General features: G+C 37.8%; 1 protein-coding gene across 3 annotated transcripts in view; it reads right to left on the bottom strand.

Moving 5' to 3' along the window:
• The window catches only part of ARHGAP5 (Rho GTPase activating protein 5), a 78,663-nt gene extending 66,000 nt beyond the window's left edge, over positions 1-12,663 (bottom strand). For 2 of the 3 annotated variants that reach the window (XM_055418224.2, XM_055418222.2), the window contains exon 1: positions 12,175-12,390. The gene's annotated coding sequence lies outside the window, so the exon portion shown is untranslated. Of the gene's footprint in view, positions 1-12,174; positions 12,391-12,554 lie in introns of those variants that run through there. The other variant, XM_055418223.2, reaches the window with a different exon arrangement.
• Between the last annotated feature and the right edge of the window lie 5,988 nt (positions 12,664-18,651).

An 18,651-nucleotide genomic window follows, 5' to 3' on the forward strand; every position in this document is an offset into this window, starting at 1 on the left:
CCCTAAAATGGAATTTCATGTGAATTTAGCAAGATCTTAGAATTTTAAAAGTCTTACACAATCTATCAAATATTATATACAAAACCAACTAAGTATATTCATATACGTAAACAAGAAAATGGAAAAAAATGAACAGTTAATACAAATCATTACAGTGATTAACTGGATCAACACTTCTCAAACTAAGGACCAATTTTCATTTCATATCCGCAAGTCAACTTTTAAAAATACAATGAAATTTTTAATCTGAATGAAATCTTTTAAAAAATGTAGGCCCCAATTTATTAGATTCAAGACACAAAAAATTACTGCCAAACTGTTTCTAAATGTTCTTGATTCCTGCATTTATTTCCTCTCAGCGTATTTACAAAAAGCTCACAGATCATATTGTGAGAAGCACAAAGCTGAAGAATTTTAAGATTATATATCTGAGACAATCTTTTAGAATTACTTGATATAAAAACAACAAATAACCCATAAGACCTGCATGTAATTTAATTTAGGTTATTTGTGTGGAAATAATGAATTAGTCTCTTACAATGGTTTTATTTGGAGACTCTTCACATTCTTTTGAGGTTGAATTAAAAGCAATACATAACTTCTACCATACCACATTTCACAAGGAAAATATCCAGTCATGTACATCAACATATATGAAAAATATCTTCAATCCAGACAAAATAAAAGATCATAAAGACCATGAGGGAAAAAAAAAAATAAAAGGTCAGAAAATAACCACTATTTGCCCCAAATATGTGGTTTCTCCACTACCCTCAAAACTGCAAGTAAATATGTATTAAGATTATAGTCCACATCTGCTATACTAATGGTAAAAAGAAATTATTCTTGCAATTTAAAATTTTGACTAATATTTCTAATACACTAATATTTTAAAATAAAATCTCAAGATTTATTCTTGTATTCTCTAAGTTTATCCTAGCAACCTCAATGAAATACTAATTTTAACTGCATCAGCCACCAAACACTCAAGTAAAATATTTATTAGGTTCACTTCTGTAATATAATGTTGAAGGACCAAAATCAGTAGTAGAAAATCATGAGTAAATGGAAATGACTTCAAATTAAATTACTAACATTTATTAGTTTACAACAACAGTAAAACCCTAAATCTTTTGAGACACGGTTCCCCCATGTATAAAATGGAGCTGCCTAACTAAACAAATTTAAGAACTAAGTTTTTCTTTGTTAAATGCAAAGAAAAAAATGCTTAATAAATATTAAGTTCTGTTTTTAAGATTTAATTGTTGGAATCAAGGAAGCTGTTGAAGATTTATAAAAAAAATGATATGTTCAGGCTGGTGACTTACCAAATTTATCTGAGAGCAGTACATACAATAACTAGCAGTGTAAGAAATTAGGGCAGTCCCACTCAATCCCATTAACTCTCTTTTATCAACTAAAAAAGTTTTTAAATCCTAATGTGATAAAACTGAATATCTGCACTGAGCATTAAGTTTAACATTCTTTACTTAAACTACAGAAAAGAACAATCGGGCTACTTAATGGATATTTACTGAAAAGAAAACAATGAACTAACTGGATAACAAAGTTATAGAGAGCAATAAAAAGGGAAATTGGTTTGTGAAAATAGCATAGTGATTCCATAACAAATGGTTAAAAAAAAAACCCTGCAAACAGCAGAATTCAAAGTCTACCCTTCTTTCTAACTAGACAAGCAAAAAATTGCAGACGATATCCTTTTATATGTACACCAAAAGAAAACGTAACCAGTGATTACTTTGGGGAATTTTTACATTGAATTCTACAAACACCAGAACTACACAGAGCTCCTGATTAACTCTGGTGGACAAACATCTATTCTGAAAATTAAGAGCAATTCAAAGCAGTGAAAGACTGTTCCCTGCTTTTCAGTTTAAGAGACACAAAATTTTCAATAGAAAAGTAACTATGTTATATGGACCTGAGTATTGTGGAAAATTTTCAAGTACAAATCTAATCCTTATCAAAATGGTTACATCTTGGTTAATATTTTTTACAAATACTTATCCAAACACATTAAAAGAATCATTCATGCTCTCCTACAGCATAAACCTCAGAAGACTGAGATACTTTTCTATCTAAAGTTATCCAACATAAAAGTCAAAGTAAAAACACTATCACAAAATGAATTTTTAAAGTTTCAGAAAGAAAAAGCCTTTAAAAGTAAGGTGAATGGAAGCATGAAATCATCATCCTTTTATCAGTCATTGAAAACTAGAAGGCTTTTTATTTAATAGAGAAATAAAACTCTACTGTATTGACAAATTTTCAGTACTAAGGCTTTGACACATCCTAATTAATGGCAGTCTCTGACTTACAAATATTAAAGTTCAAATTAAAAATAAGGTAGCTTTGTGTGACATGTGTGGTTTACAGACCAAATTCACAGTAAACTACCACTAAGACACAGTGAAGAACATCTACGTTCTTTCTACTAACAATGTTCTCAGGCAGGCTACCTGCTGGCCTTTTGAAGTGAGATCCAGAGTTTTTGTCATGAATCACCATATAGTGATTATCTGGTGAGAAAATTCATTTATCTAGAGGTAGGAAAGAATGCTGGACAAATAAATAGTTGCTCTCTCCAATTCTTCACCAGAGCAGTGCCTTCTTTATCTGATTTACAGGTTTACTTAACTCAGAAGCTTTAGTTTAAAAGTGTTTTCAGATTTTAAAAAAGTTTGACGAACCCTAGACTAGAAAACTATTGTCATCTTGTCCTTGAAAAGATTTTGTCATTTGAGTGAGTATGGTATAACTACCTCAAGGAAGAAAGTTATACTTTCTGTACAGGTTTACAAGGAAATTTACTTTCAGACACTTGGATAGTTTTGTAATTTATCCACTGGCCCTCACTATTCAAGTCAAAATTGCACTCCATTAACTAACCAAAGTAGTTTTTCTTCTGTACTGAGAAAAAAAGAACGCCTTTTTAAAATTTCCCACTGATAAGCTAATGGCCAATGTCTATAGGCAGGCTGTTAGATTTAATTTGAAAACTCCTTTCAAGTATTTTAAATGGTTAATACTTGACTATGTCAATCTAGACATATCTTTTCTATTTTTGACATAACTCAATCTTTGTAAAAAAAAAAAAAAAACATAGAAACCAAGATAAAAAGCAATAATGACCTACTCAAAGTTATAAGATTGAGTCTCTTGATGACCAATCTTTACCTTCGTGTTGTCACTGTTGTTTATTAAGTCGTGTCCAACTCTTTTACAACCCCATGCACTTGTAGCCCACCAGGCTCCTCTGTCCATGGGATTTCCCAGGCAAGAATACTAGAGTGGGTAGCCATTTCCTTCCCTCTCTAGCAGATCTTCCCGACCCAGGGATTCAACCATGTCTCTAGCATTGGCAGGCAGGTTCTTTACCACTGAGCCACCGGGGAAGCCCTTCTTAAGTGTTAGTGCTACTTGTAATAACCTGCAATGTAATTTCTCCTCCTGCCTTTAAGATTATCCTATTGGGCTTCCCTGGTGGCTCAGAGGTTAAAGCATCTGCCTCCAATGCGGGAAACCCGGGTTCGATCCCTGGGTCAGGAAGATCCCCTGGAGAAGGAAACGGTAACCCACTCCAGTATTCTTGCCTGGAGAATCCCATGAACGGAGAAGCCTGGTAGGCTACAGTCCACGGGGTCGCAAAGAGTCGGACAGGACTGAGCGACGGAACTGAATGGATAAACCTTCAGGAAATGTTTAGAATAAGTATCTCTACAGAAATTAATAACAATGTATAATCTTTAAGTTGGACAACTGTGCTGAAATGAAGCTATCTCTACAACTAAGTTTTGAAATGTTTTAAGTCATTCAAACACAACATGATCCTTTTAACGGCATTTTAATAACATGAAGTGGCTTTCTGCAAAAAAAAAAAAAAAGTCTTTTTTAAAGTTCTATAAGGAATCTAGTCAACCGAAAAATTCTTAGTAACTCTGAATTTAAATTTTGTAACTTTAGACAAAACCATTGCACTCATGAATTAATAAAAAGTGTATTTAAATATTTTACACTTCCAAGTTACTGTATGCTGTCAGGAAATTCCTGCTGGCCTCATCTTCAAAATACATTCAGAAATCTTCACTTTTCACTACCTTTATTGCTATAAATCTGATCTCATTCCATTCTCATCTCTGGTTCTTCATTATTCCAAAGGCTTCTCAACTAATTTCTCTGCTTCCACTCCTGCTCCTCTTCTTCAGTCTGTTCACAGAGCAGCCAGACTATTTCATTTAAAACATAAGTCAGACCCTCCCTTTCTTGAGGTTAAAACTCTCCCGTGGCTCCAAAACAGTAAAAGCTAAGTTTTTTCAATGACTTACTACAAGATCTACCTTTTCTAACCATATCTTACTCTCTGACCTATTCCCATTTTATTCTCCCCATTCCTCATCCTATTCCAGTCACAGTGAAGAACACTGAACAAGCTAAACATGTTCCTACCTTTGCTTATCCTAATTTACTATACAACTTCTTTATTATTTATCATTAACTCTATCCCTCTCCCCTCCCCACTCTAGGTTTAAAAAAGAGGTACAAATGCACAAATCTGTTCATTCCATCATCATATTCCAAGAGCCCCAAACAGCACTTCCCACATAGTAGCTATTCAATAAATGTATGAAGCCTAATAAATACTACAATCAAATGTTCTTAATTCTCTGGTTAAAAAAAATAAAAAGTAAAGCATGTTAAGTTTACTAAATAAGTGCCTTAATTTATTAACCTAAAAGATATCATAAAGCTATTTACGGAGGAAATATACATATATTCAAAGTTCCAAAATTTTTGTCAAAAATTAAGCTATCAGAATAAAGACTATGATCTATAATAATCTATGATCTCTAATAATGTACAGGTATACCTTGGAGATATTGCATGTTTGGTTGCAGACACCACAAAAAAGCAAACGTAAAGTGAGTCACACAAATTTTTTGGTTTCTCAATGCATATGAAAGTTTACACTATACTGTAGTTTATTAACTGTGCTCCCATTATGTCTATATGTACATACCTTAATCAAAAAATAACACTGTTGGAAAAATGGCATCTATACACTTGGTCTACACAAGGTTGCCAAAAACTTTCAAAGTGCAAACCCTCAGTATCTGCAAAGCACAATAAAACAAAGTATACCTGTATTCAGTCAGAATAATCACCTAATTTTTATTTTTGACACTTAACATTTTTTTAAATCACAATCATTTACTACAGAAAAGTACATTTCAAAGACCTAATTACACAGAAGCAGTTTGTAATTATTCTCCTTTTTTTTTTTCAATTAAAAAAATATTTATTTTTGGCTGCGCTGAGTCTTCCACACTTCACAGGTCTTTCTCTAGTCACATAGAGGGGGCAATCCTCCAACTTTTGTGTGCAGATTTCTTGTCACAGTGGCTTCTTTTGTTGCAGAGCACAGGCTCTAAGGCACACAAGGTTTTAGTAGTTACAGCTCCTGGGCTCTAGAACACAGGTTCAATAGTAGTGGCACATGGGCTTAGTTGCTCTGCACCATGTGGGATCTTCCCAGATCAGGGAGGATTCTTTACCACTGAGTCACCAGGGCAGCCCTGCTCCATATTTTTTTAGGTCAAATAAAGAAAATATCTCTTAAATAAACAAATATTCAAGACAGAAGACAGAGTCAAGCCCAAAGATGATCATATATTCCACAATCTTAGATAAACTTACCTAGAAAAGTTTGAGAGTAAAAATATCAACTGTATACTAAAAGATGAATATGGCATAATATTGCCTTAATAATATACTTTTCTTAAGTATATCTCAATACAAACTTATGCTATAAAAATGATAAGAGGAAACGAAAAAGCCATTTTAACATATAAAAGAGTTAAGTAAATAATGTTAATGCCTACAGGAGAGTCAATCATATTCTGTATTTTCTTTGACTAAGGTTTGTACCACATAAGCACACAACCTTAAGGTTGAAAGGAATGCTAAAGTCATATTCCCATAAATTAGTCTTCATGGAAGCATATCTTGGTAGGATCCAGGATAAAGCGTTAGGATGGAGATTTTTTATTTTTTAACCATATTCCCAGCACTCAGATCAGCGCCTGACATACATGGGAGATCAAGTATTTGATGACTAAATGAATCAATCTTCAAACTCAGATCCTGGAAAATCTTGAAGTCACATTCATAGTCACAATTAACAAAAATCACATACTATTATGGATCCATAAGGTATAGCATTGCAGAACACTCTAATATAAAAAGTCCAGTTCTTCCCCCAAGACCTTTAGTTTGTTCATTAATAGAAATAATGGGTTTATAAACATTAAGCCTAAAGGGTACTCGCAGAAGGGTCTCAGTATGCGGCAGTCTGGGATCTCTCCAAACTCTACTCAGCAAAGGTAATTCTGCTTTTTTCCCATTTTTATCTTTTGATATTTCAAGTATTTGTTGTCTGAAAAAGCTTCACTGCGGAACATAATGGTGTAAACTATTCCCAACAGATTTACTGCCAATCCTATTTTTAATCCACACTTTCCTCTAACAACATGTTTCTGAGGACATGGTATCAAAGTTATTCTAAGCCCTTCCTAGTCTATTTCTTTATTCTGTGGTGAAAACAGAAGAATCAAGGGTCAGCTCATTTACATCAACCTATGTAAACAACCCATTAAATATATACTGTGATTAGCTACTATTTGCATAGCTTTATGGCAGAAGTTTAGATAGGGAGGTCAGGGAGGGTGGTCTGACTAAGCCAGGGAGCTACGAATATATCCAGGGTCCAAGCTCTTTCTTCTCACTTTGGAGAATGGAGACATGGGGGGAAGGGCATAATCTGACATTCATTATTGTAATGCTACACAGGAGGGAAAACAAACCACAATTTTTTAACTTATGGGAACATTAAGTGGTCAAATAAAAATCTCAAAAAAGGGTATAGACTAAAAAGGAGGTATGGATTTTTTAAAAAAGGCTGAAAACCACTGCCCACTCTTTTTAACAAGTACTACAGATGAGGAGACACAGGCAATGTGATACACTATAAAACTGATAAATGTAATAAGAACTCAAAGAAATGAAAGATCAGTACAAATTAGAATAGGTCAGGGCTTTGAAAACTTTTTCTGTGAAAGGTCAAACAATAAATACAAGCCACAGACAATATTTAAACAAATGATTATAGACAATGAAATTAGAATTCCATGTAATTTTCACATATGACAAAATATTGTTCAGAATTGTTTCCCCAACCATTTCAAAATGCAAAAAGCCATTAAACAAAAATAAGTAGCAGACTGGATTGTGCTCAGAGATTATAATCTGCAGACTCCTGCAAGAGATTTAAGGATTTGAGTAAACTCTGAAAAAGAGACTGGATTTGGATTTTAAAAAGTCCTTCCTGGTATGTGATTAATGTGGAGTGATTGAGTACAGTTGCCATGTTAGAAAGTAGAAACTTATTTCTGAAGATATGTCTCTGGAAGGTCTTCAAGGGCAAATAGGAGTTAGACCTTGTAGTGAGCAATAACAAACCATTCTAAATTAGAAGTGAAATACAAAATTGGATTTGGAGGGGCACAGTGCCTAAGAGATGGGCAAACACTAGAGGCTTGAAAGCACCTGAACTATCACAGAACTGAAAAGAGCCATTCAAGACAAAGACTTTGGTGACTGGTTACTAGATAAAAGAAATAAAAGACAAATGAGTCAAGTTTCTTAAAGAAAAACTAATCAGTCTCAGCAACAGATGGTACTAACACTTGAGTTTCAGGTGACAGTATTACCAAGACAAGTGAAAACACACAAATGAAATGAGGTAAAGTCAAGATTAGTAACATCAATTTCAAGATCACAAACTTGAGAAAATAATTTAAGAGACCATTTGATGTGATACCCTCTGTAACAAGCATTCCAAGAGTTATAAACTTAGAGAGTAAAGTAGAAATCTGGATCTTTGTCTCTCCTTCCCTTTAACAGTCAACCAAAACAAAAATACAGAAGCAAATAAAGAGAGATATTATCTTGGTTCTAAAAAGTATAGAAAGAAATATAAAATGCTGGATCACAATACTGAATAGGAAGAAAATGAACAAACTATATACCGTATTAGAAGGCAAAGAATCAGTTTTCCAAGGCTGCTTGACAATGCCAAATATAGTTAACGAAGATAGGAATGCAGAGATAATTTATTTCCCCATTACTCCTTCTATTAACCTTGTGTTAATATTTTCCCCCAAATCCTTCAATTTGGCTTACAATGTACAAACTGAGTTTGTACATTTTTACCTTATTCTCCCCCCTACCCCGTTAATTTATCCACACCTCCTTACGCTTTGGGTCCACAGTGTCATTAACTTGATGTATTTTTTTCTCACTTATCCCAATCCTGCAACTTCAAAAGGATATCTCCTTTATCTAAATTTCTTTACACCAATTTTTAAATCAATATGTACTACTTTGTATATGGTTCTTCTACTGTGTTAACTGGCATTTATTCCTAAATCGTCAAGCACCAAAGCTCCGCACCAAAGGTGTAAGCTCTTTTAAGGGAGCAACATTTTATATTTCCTTGTATCACTCTAGTGCCTAGGTGCGCAGGGATAATAAAATAGACTAAATCTAACATGAAGCTAGAAAAATAAAAATTCGTTTTTCCATTAACTCTTCGTGATGAAAAGCTTCAAAATCTAACCAAATGGAACCATACTAGTCATTATTTTAACCCCAAAATTACAGTTATGCATAACTTTTTCCCAATAGTTCTAAGGAGTAAAATACAGACATGACCAAATATTAACAACCTATTTTATCTGACTGCGAATCTAAGGAATTGTGGACAATCTCCAAAATACAGAGAAAACAAAACAAAAACCTGTTTTGTCTCTCTTACTTTCAAAGTTCTACTTGCAGTCAAACATTCAAATTCAAATGCTTCTTCTGTAAAGGTTTCCCAAAGAGGCCCTGATAGAAACAGTGGTTCTCTTTTCCACATTTCTTAGTACTTGTAACCATCGATATTTATTACTGTAAAGTTACTACCGCTTCAACTATAGCTTGAGCTACAGTATATCTAACTTATCTTGGTACCCCTAAGGCCAGGCACATAAGTGCCAAATGAAGTTAATCTGAATTAATGAATACAAACTGGATGCTTTCAAACAAATTTTAATACAGGTGATTTCTTTTTTCAAAGGAATTCTTGTATTTAGGAAGAACACTTTTAATAGACAAAAATAAAAGCTGCCCTGGTTTCTAAGGGTGAGATATCAGAGGAAGTCTCAAGGCATCCAGCACAAATCCATAAGGGATCCAAGGAACAGAATTTGAAAACCAATTAAATTAAAGTTCATACCTAAAATTCTAAGCAGTGAACTTTTTCTTTGCTTTCCTAGTTTGAGAAAATTATCAACAACCTTCACTTAAACAAATAGGAGCTTGATTACTCAAGTCACCAAATAATGTAACACTTTACAAACTTTTTTCACAGTTCTTTGCAAAACCAAACTCCCGGCGTGTACCCCAAATGTATTTTACAAACATCCTTTAGGAATACAAATGTTACTAAAGCAGAACACTATACAACACTTTTTGCTGCTGCTGCTAAGTCACTTCAGTCGTGTCCGACTCTGTGCGACCCCATAGACGGCAGCCCACCAGGCTCCCCCGTCCCTGGGATTCTCCAGGCAAGAACACTGGAGTGGGTTGCCATTTCCTTCTCCGATACAACACTTCTTGAGTCAACTATATTATCTGCATACTTTCTGGGTATGCAAAGAAAAAATCAGTCCAAATAAATTTCAAAAATAATATTTATGGAAACTTAAGTTGTGACAAAACATTCTTCAGCTACCAAGAAAATCCCGATTATGCCATTTCATGTTTAAGAACACTAAAAGCAACACTTGTGTTAAGTACCATTAATGATGAAAAAGTAAAAGTTCAGTAGTCTTCTTGAGAAATAACTTTTTCGATGTAAAAGTGAGTTACAAAATATTATTCTAAGCTGTACCACAACTTGAACTCCAAAAAAAGAATGCAAATACAATATTTTATTCCTTAAAAAATCTTAACTCTCAAGGTCGAAATAATTTTCTCCTAAAGAGTTTAAGTGTACAGATTAAATCAGCCTTTCAAACAGAAAAAGAGAGGGGTGGGGTCCTAGTTACAAAACATTTAGGATAAGTACCATGTGACAGAATTAAGATATTACTTTTGCAATACAATTTCTAAAGTGCTAAAGTAATTTAAATGAGGGGGAAGAGTGCGAAAAAACTGATAAAGATATCAGAATTCTGTGACAGTTCTTTCTTGGATATACAAGTGTAACACACCCCATTCCCCAATGCTCTTATAACTAATACAAAGCATGGTAAAATACATGCTGAAGTGGGTTAAAAAAAAAAATGTAGCCTACACAAGACAACCAAATCGATTGTTATCTAGTCACCTGAACAGCTCTAATTTCTGCTTTAAGTCAGTTAGATCAGTAGTGCTATTTCTTGAAAGTTAAATGCACAGATATACCCAGATTTTCAATTATGTTTGTTTAATCACATGCTCCAAGGCCTATGCAAGTTTTTGGTAATCTGCATCCAGTGTCTTCCTCTGATCGACTACAAGAAATGTGGGTCAATTTCAAAGAACGGATGAAAGAGCCAAAAAAGAAAAAGCAATTTAAAATGGAAGAGAAACCTTAATCTGAAAACTGCCTAGTAGGTTACCGGTATGGTCAGTATGTCTATCTAAGAATACTAAATAAGAGTACGGTTTCATCACATTAAAGTCAAATAAACTGGAATTGACAGTACTTCCAAACACATTTTATTAACATATTTTACTCAAACAAATACTTTTCTGAAGCGTTGAATCCAGATCAAATTTTTGTTAAAAGAACCATCTTAAGTGGAGATTTAGAGAAATATTCCCTGAAAAGAATGAGAACATCAATGGAAATAAACACATTAATATATTCAAATTGAATATTGGTTTTGGAATTTAAGTGGAATCGGCAAACCCCGCCCTCCCAACACCTGTAGAAGACTGCATAAGAAAAGATCAGAAAACATAGCGACGCATTTCACTGTTTCATACCTGAACACTTTTTAAAAAATGATGTCGTTTCCTACCAATTACAAATGCAAAAGCAAATTACTGATGCGAATTTAAACTTAAAAACGGGCGTACACACCATCTGTATGCCTCTCTTGGTCTATACTCAAAACATTTGAATTCCATATATTAAACATGGGCCCAAACTGGATTCCCATCATATTGTAAAAGCATAACTATCTTCCTTACAACTTTCTCGGAATTTTACTAAACGTCCTGATAGTTTGCCTAGACTTCCGAGCACCTTTCGGCCTCAGCTACACCCTGAGCCTCCACCTCACTTGCATTTCTAATAACGCTGGAGAGGGAGGGTGAGAGGGAGTGAGTGTATTTATGTGTGGATAAGTGCGCGCGCGCTCCCGCGCAGTTCCCCACCCCCACCCCGATACTTTTCTTTAGTGGAAACAGAGGGAGAATCTAGAGGTTATTCTAGCGAAAACTCAATTTCAAAGCCTCAACCCAGCCGCAGCCAACCTGTGTTTCGGTTGCGCAGTGCAACTTCTCACATCCTACCCCGAGCTTTAGGAGCAGACAAGAAATTGGTGAACAGAACCCAGGATCCGGGGGGAGCTAGCCGGGAAAAAGTGAAAGGGCCGATTCCCCAGAAAGGCGCTCAAGTTTGCAATGAAGACTGTGTCTCCGCGAATATGCGCCCACCCCACCTCTCCCCTTCCAGGTGGAACTCGTTAACAGCAGCCGCCCGGCTAATAGACACCGCCACCTTCCTCCCCCACGCACCATCCGAGACCAGGGCAAGTGAGGGCGGCGGGCTGGAGCGGACTCCGGCCACCACCAGGCCTCCGCCGACCCCTGCCCCATCACCTGCGGGGAAAGCGCCCCCTCCCCCGGCCTCTCTGCCCTTCACGCCGCCCGTCTCCCCGCCCCGGCCTGCGAGGACAGAGCGCGGCGCCGGGCTCCCCTCCGCGGCGGCGGGGCCCCAGCCCCTCGAACTGGTTACAACCGGCGGCGGCGACCGAGCGGGGCAGCGGGCGGCGGCAGGGTCCCCGGCGGGGAGGGGGCGAACAGGCAGGCCCAGAGGAGCGGGGAGTCGCAAGGTCCTACCTAACACCGTCGGTCTCCTCCGTCTCCGCCTCAACGGCAGCGGCCCCGGCGGTGGCGGCGGCAGCGACATTCCTGGGGAGCGCTCCCGCCGCCGCCGCCTCCTCCTCCACTCTCGGCTCGCCTCTCTTCCCTGGCGCGCTCACCGAGCGCCGCGTCCCTTCAGCCACCTCCCCGCGCCCGCCCCAACACACACGCCCCGAAACCTCAAGCCCTACGGCTCCCGCGGCCGGGTAACCCACCCTCCCTCCCTCCCCGCCACCAGCGGCGGCCCCGACCCTCCCCCCTTCCCCGGCGCCCGCCGCCGCCGCGCCGGGCTCAGTAATGGCGGCCACTCGGGCTCCCTCGCGCTGACGGCTCTCTCCCTCTCTCCCGAACTTTACCTCAGCATCTCTCCCGGCGCGCACCGCCGGAACGCACACGCGCGCGCGCGCTGCCACACACCCGGCCGGGGGCGGAGCGGCGGCGCAAGCTCGACGGGGCGCGCGCGCGCGCGCACCCGCACCGCCCTCCCCACAATCCCCCGCCCCCGCCGCCCTCACCTCGCGACGCCTCCCGCGCCGCGCGCCCGGCTGGGCCCCGCCCCTGCCCTCGTCTCCCGGGAGCCTGGGAAGGCGCGAGCGCCGGAGCCGGAGGGAGGGAGCGGGCGCGCGGGGCCGCGTTCTCGGTCGCGTCCCGGCTCCCCCATTGGCTTCTGCCCCTCCCCCTCCGTCCTCCGCCTCTCCCATCCATTGGTCCCCTCTCCTACTCCATTCCTTCTCACCTTTTCCCTTTTACCCATTGGCGTGAATATTTTTCCTCCGCTTTCCCCCTTTCTCCGTATTCTGCTCCTCCTCCGTCCCATCCTCCACGCTTTAGAAGCTGCCGACCATGCAGCTCTGAGCACTGTCGTCTCCGAACCTTGCCTGCTTTCTCCCTTTCCTTCTGTTCCGGTTTCTGTCCGTAACAGAGCAAACCACAGTACTGCAAAGGGACCTGATATTGTGTTAGCCTTTACAAAACGTCGCATGGGCACTGAATGATTCTCGATAAATCAGCCTACGCTCTCTGAGTATTAAAGAATTCAAGAGAGAAAAATATGTGCACCAAGCTCGTTCTCAGGAACATGCTCCCGCGTGTGCAGCCAGTTTCTGCCTGGGATTGCTGGCCAACTAGACGGCACCCGCCCGGGACCTGGTGCCGTACTCACCCAGAAAGCAAAACTCCATGGGAGCAAGAAGATTCCGTTTCTCCGTTCACACCGCACAGGGACGGAGGCAGGCCCTCGGTTTAATCCATTCTTCAGGAAATTGAGCGCGATGCCAAGACATGGGGCGGATTGAATTCAGGGTGGCCCAGAAGACCCCTGCTCACACTACTACTGAGCAAACCTTTAGGAACCATCGGTCACCTGGCTTTTATTATACTGTCTCAAATATACTAAATATTTTTGGAGACGTAGAAATTTCACAAGTTTGGAGGTAGCCTGGGCTTTTGGCGTATTTCTCATCTGAGCATTGGCACTGAGTCGTGGTTAAAGGGCGGTGGAAAAAAATGTCTTTTCTTTCATCACTGAAGAAACTGAGGTCTTGTGACTTTCCCAAGGTCATCAGAATCTGTCTTACACATAGTTCTTAAAATAGCTGCCGGCAGATGAAAGAATGAATGAGCAGAAATATAAATCTACCCCAATTTGTTACGTTTAAAAGAAAGAAGTAATTTGAGGGCCAATTTCTCTTTGGGAGTAGATTTATTTCCTGCATTGAAAACGGTTCATCATTAGTAAACATATAAAAAAGTCTTTTAAATTTAAAGTATTCTTTATTTCTTATGTGACATAAGGTACTTTAGTTAGCCAAGGTTGCTTTTTAGTGTTATAATGATACAGCTGCTTCCAACCAGAAGTACGATTAGGGTCTGTCAGTAAAGAAAAACAAAACTGCCTTTTGGTAAAAATCTGTTGGAAAATATTTGTCAGTAAATCTGCCACAAAACTCCAGCAGAAGTCCTATTCCTTTCTTCCACACCCCTGCCCTTCTACTCCATATTCCTCTAAGGTAAACTTAATAGACAAAAGCAGAAGAGATGTTTAATTTCTCTATGTCTCTTGCTCCCTAATTTTAAAAAGGCATGACTAAAATTACTTCCTCCAGCCACTCCCTTGTATCTGAATGGTACCAAATAGGTTAAGTGAGGTACATAGGTACTTATTTCTTTCAGTTATAAACCCTAGGCAAGGAAAAAGGACACTACAGAAAACTTGCAAAGAAAGAAAATATAGAAAAGGGGAAGAAAAAGAGGAGAGGAGGAAATTTTGGAGAGTGGACCCATCAAAATGCGGTACTAATGCCTTAATACACACATCACTTGTACAGGTTGGAAAGTCCATGCATTTAAATGTGTTTTTTGACCTTTGTATTAAAAGTTCCTAAAAGTACAAGAAGCCAATTCAAAGCTATAATTTTGATGTTGAAGTATTAAGTACTATAATAGGGTGTTCATCCTAATATAAAAATTATTTCCTAAATAATCAGAAATTTCATAACCGTGGCATGTATCAGTACAAACCAAAAAGTCAAATCAGGGCTTCTAAATGTGTTAACATTCTTTACATATTACTGTTTTCTTCAAAACAGGACATCATACTGAGGAATCAGGACATAACACAGGAGAGATAAAAAGACTTTTCAAATTTCTTTTTCTCATGATATATACACAAGAAAATGAAGTGGGGCAGGGAGGTGGGGAAGCCATGGTTTTCAAATGATAACTGTCATAACTGACATTGTTTTTACTCTTTAGTCCTCCTATATCATCCATTGTGATTTAAGGAGTCTGAACTTTACAACTTTGCTCCTTATTAATAGTAATACACTAGTGAGCTGCTTACCAGTGCAAATAACTAACAAATTTATATCATTTTAATTTTTGTATCTGCTCCTCTCGAAAAAGAAAGCATACAGTTTTCTGCACAAATAAAAATGTGAAAATGGAAAAAAGGGGTCAAAGTTCTATGGTTAAAAATGCTTAGATATATACAAATAAAGGCTATAAAGAGCAGAAAATAGAACAAAACTCAAGGATAATATGGCATATTTTAAAATTGATCAGGAACCACGCCTTCAGGGAAACAGCTTTAAACACCAACCCTCCCCACCCAAAACAAAAAAACTTTGAGAAAATAAGTAACTTATCATTTTACATACACACAGAAACACTCTGGAGAGATAAATATCACCAACCCCTCTCATATCAACTACCCTTCTTATCTAAAAGGAAAAAATGTAAGCACTTGTTCTCCACTGGATAATTAAAATCACCCAAAACTTTGTTCTTCATTTACTTTGAAAAAATTAGCAGAATAAGATTTCAGCCAGGCATTTTAGGTTTTTAATTTAAATATCCTCCACAAATTTCTAGTTCTTTAACACATCCTAACAAAGTATTCATATGCACAGTCTTTTTAGGATCAAAAGAGATGACAGCCATAAGAAATGTTATCAACATTCCAGCTTTTACCATCAGCAATGCTGCTGCTAAGTCGTGTCCGACTCTGTGTGACCCCATAGACGGAAGCCCACCAGGCTCCCCCGTCCCTGGGATTCTCCAGGCAAGAACACTGGAGTGGGTTGCCATTTCCTTCTCCAATGTGTGAAAGTGAAAAGTGAAAGTGAAGTCGCTCAGTCGTGTCCGACCCTTAGTGACCCCACGGACTGCAGCCTACCAGGCTCCTCCATCCATGGGATATTCTAGGCAAGAGTACTGGAGTGGCTTGCCATTGCCTTCTCCGACCATCAGCAATAACACTACATATAATATTCAGATGTTTGATGTGATTTGGTTTCAAAAGAACTTACCCTATAGAAGTGGGTACACCCCCTGCTGGAAATCTCTGATTATAACTACTTTGACTTTTGTAGCCTGAACCAAAAATACAGGAAAAGCCATAAAGGGCCTTTCCATTCATGACAAAATTAACCCATACTTTTTGCCTGTCTGACATTAAGGCAGGCTTTTGGAGAACAGACTATCTCAGAATATCACCCTGATTACAGGAAAAATACATGAAAAAGTTGGAGAATAACAGAGGCAAATAACAATAACCAAAGCACAGAAAGGTTGTTTCATGTCTAATTTCCCACAGAATTTCACAACTTGTTTCCACACCCCACCTAACCCCTACCTCCTCCCTTGACCTTTCTCTTTCTCCATATCCCATATAGTTAGAGCTATGGGGAGGAGAGAAAGCAGGGTATTATGGGGTGTCACTCCCATGAGCAGGCAAATACCAATAACCAAAAACCACAGTATAACCACAGTAGCCATTTGCTGAGTTAAGGTGCTGAAAAGCTTTCTCCAAATTTGTTTTATGGCTACCAATGATATTTTCAGCATGAAGAAATGGTGTTAATTATGTTTTGGCTATTACCGTAGAAAATATTTTGACAAGAGTGAAGGTAATTGTGAGCATGGGACTGGAACAGTAGGAAAGAAATGCAATGACCTTATTGGCATTTTGTCCCACAAAACCTTGTTCTGTTGATTTTTCAGAATTGTATTTTCAGACTGAAATCCCAAAGATGGTATCAGAGTCTAGCTTCAAAATGTCACGTTCATGCCGCTCTGGTCCTCAGACATAACTGAAAGAGTAAAATTAAAATTCTGTTTTTGAATAATTAGTATTTTATGAAGTTATTTGTAATGCAGACTCCTTTTAAAGGAATAACAATTCATTCAGGTCCCACCAGCACAAATACTTTAATTAGACAAAAATCTTCAAGTTATTTCCTCTCACAAAAGGAGGTATTGTTGAGCCATCTGGACCCTCCATTGAGTTTTTATGAAAGATCACAGCTTGAATTTAATCAACCCCAATAAGTTTAACCCCATAAAGCTAAAAACTAACTGCAAAGGTTCCTAAGAATTCTCTTTGAGATTGTTACCACTGTAATTTTAAATCATTACAGTGGGAAACAGGAACCTGTATTGCTTAACTGTTTGACTATACACATAATTTTTGTGAATATCCTTATTCCCACTCTCTAGATTGTAAGCCCCTCAAGGTAGGAATCACAGATGAATGTTTGGCCCTGTTCAATAACTAGAATTTGATTAGTAGAAAGTTCAGTAAACATTTGGTAATAATAATATGAAACACTCTAGGTTTCATGGATTTCTGTGGATTTATTACTAACAGAAGACTTTGGATTTACTTTGAATTACCAGCTGAGATAATCACTTTGGAAAATACAAATCATTTAAACAAATTGCTGAATTAGCTTGTGAAAGTTGAGTTAGATATCCTTCCCCAAGTACAACCTATATTTCTTCATATTACATCTCCCTGATAGGTAACTGTGAGTTACCAGTGACAAGTAACCATGGATCTAAAATGTCAGGGGTTATTCTAAAGAACTGGTGCAACCAACAGTTTCTGAAATCAATAATAAGGTATCTAATCACTTCACAATTAAGGCTTTGTTATTTCCACCTATTATTATAAACTGCAGTAGATGATGAATGTCTTGCCAATCCATGCTTCAGCATTTCCTTCAAAAAGCTTCACAAATAACAATGTGATTTTTTTCTGATGAATGCTCTCGTTCTTTCAAGCATACCTATTACACAGTGAAGAATAATAACACTCATCTTTCCCCAAATAGGCTTCCCATACAGGGCTCTGGCATATACTTCATTTATTTCTAGCTTTGGTTCTCTTAGGTGTAGACATTATACAACTCTTTTATTCTTTCCCCCAAAAGTATTTACATTAAAAATTCTGAGATTTTACAAACATGATGACAAAGTAAAAGTGACAAAAGTTCATAAAAGTTCTGTGTGTCCTATAAATCAGATTCTTTAAAATTAAATAAAGTGGATTTAATTAAACTTTAATTGGATTTAATTAAAATAGATTAAGTTAAATTAAAAATAAATTTAAAATATTTTAAAAATATATATTTATAGAAGTAGAAAGATATTCATATTTTCTGTGAAAAAAATTAGACTACAAAGCGATGAAGGAAGTACAGTTCTATTTTTATAAAAAGAAAATGTTTTGAAAACAAGATGACAATATTATTAACTAACATGTTACTAGAGATTTAATCAAAATTGCCAGGAGAAATATCGACAACCTCAGATATGCAGATGATACCACTCTAATCAGAGAAAGGGAAGAGGAACTAAAAAGCCACTTGATGAAGGTGAAACAGGAGAGTGAAAAATCTGGCTTAAAATTCAGCATTCAAAAAACTAAGATCTGGTTCCATCACTTCATGGCAGATAGATGAGGAAAAATGGAAAGAGTTGTAAATTTTATTTTCTTGGGCTCCAAAATCACTGCACACAGTAACTGCAGAAATGAAATTAAAACATGCTTGCTTCTTGAAAGAAAAACCATGACAAACCTAAACATAGTATTAAAATGCAGAGATGTCACCCTGCAAACAAAAATCTGTATAGTCAAAGCTATGGTTTTTCCAGTAGTCATGTACAGAT

Source organism: Moschus berezovskii, chromosome 21 (genome assembly GCF_049115385.1).
Source record: "Moschus berezovskii isolate FMDL1 chromosome 21, NW_MosBer_1.0, whole genome shotgun sequence".
Lineage (NCBI taxonomy): Eukaryota > Metazoa > Chordata > Mammalia > Artiodactyla > Moschidae > Moschus > Moschus berezovskii.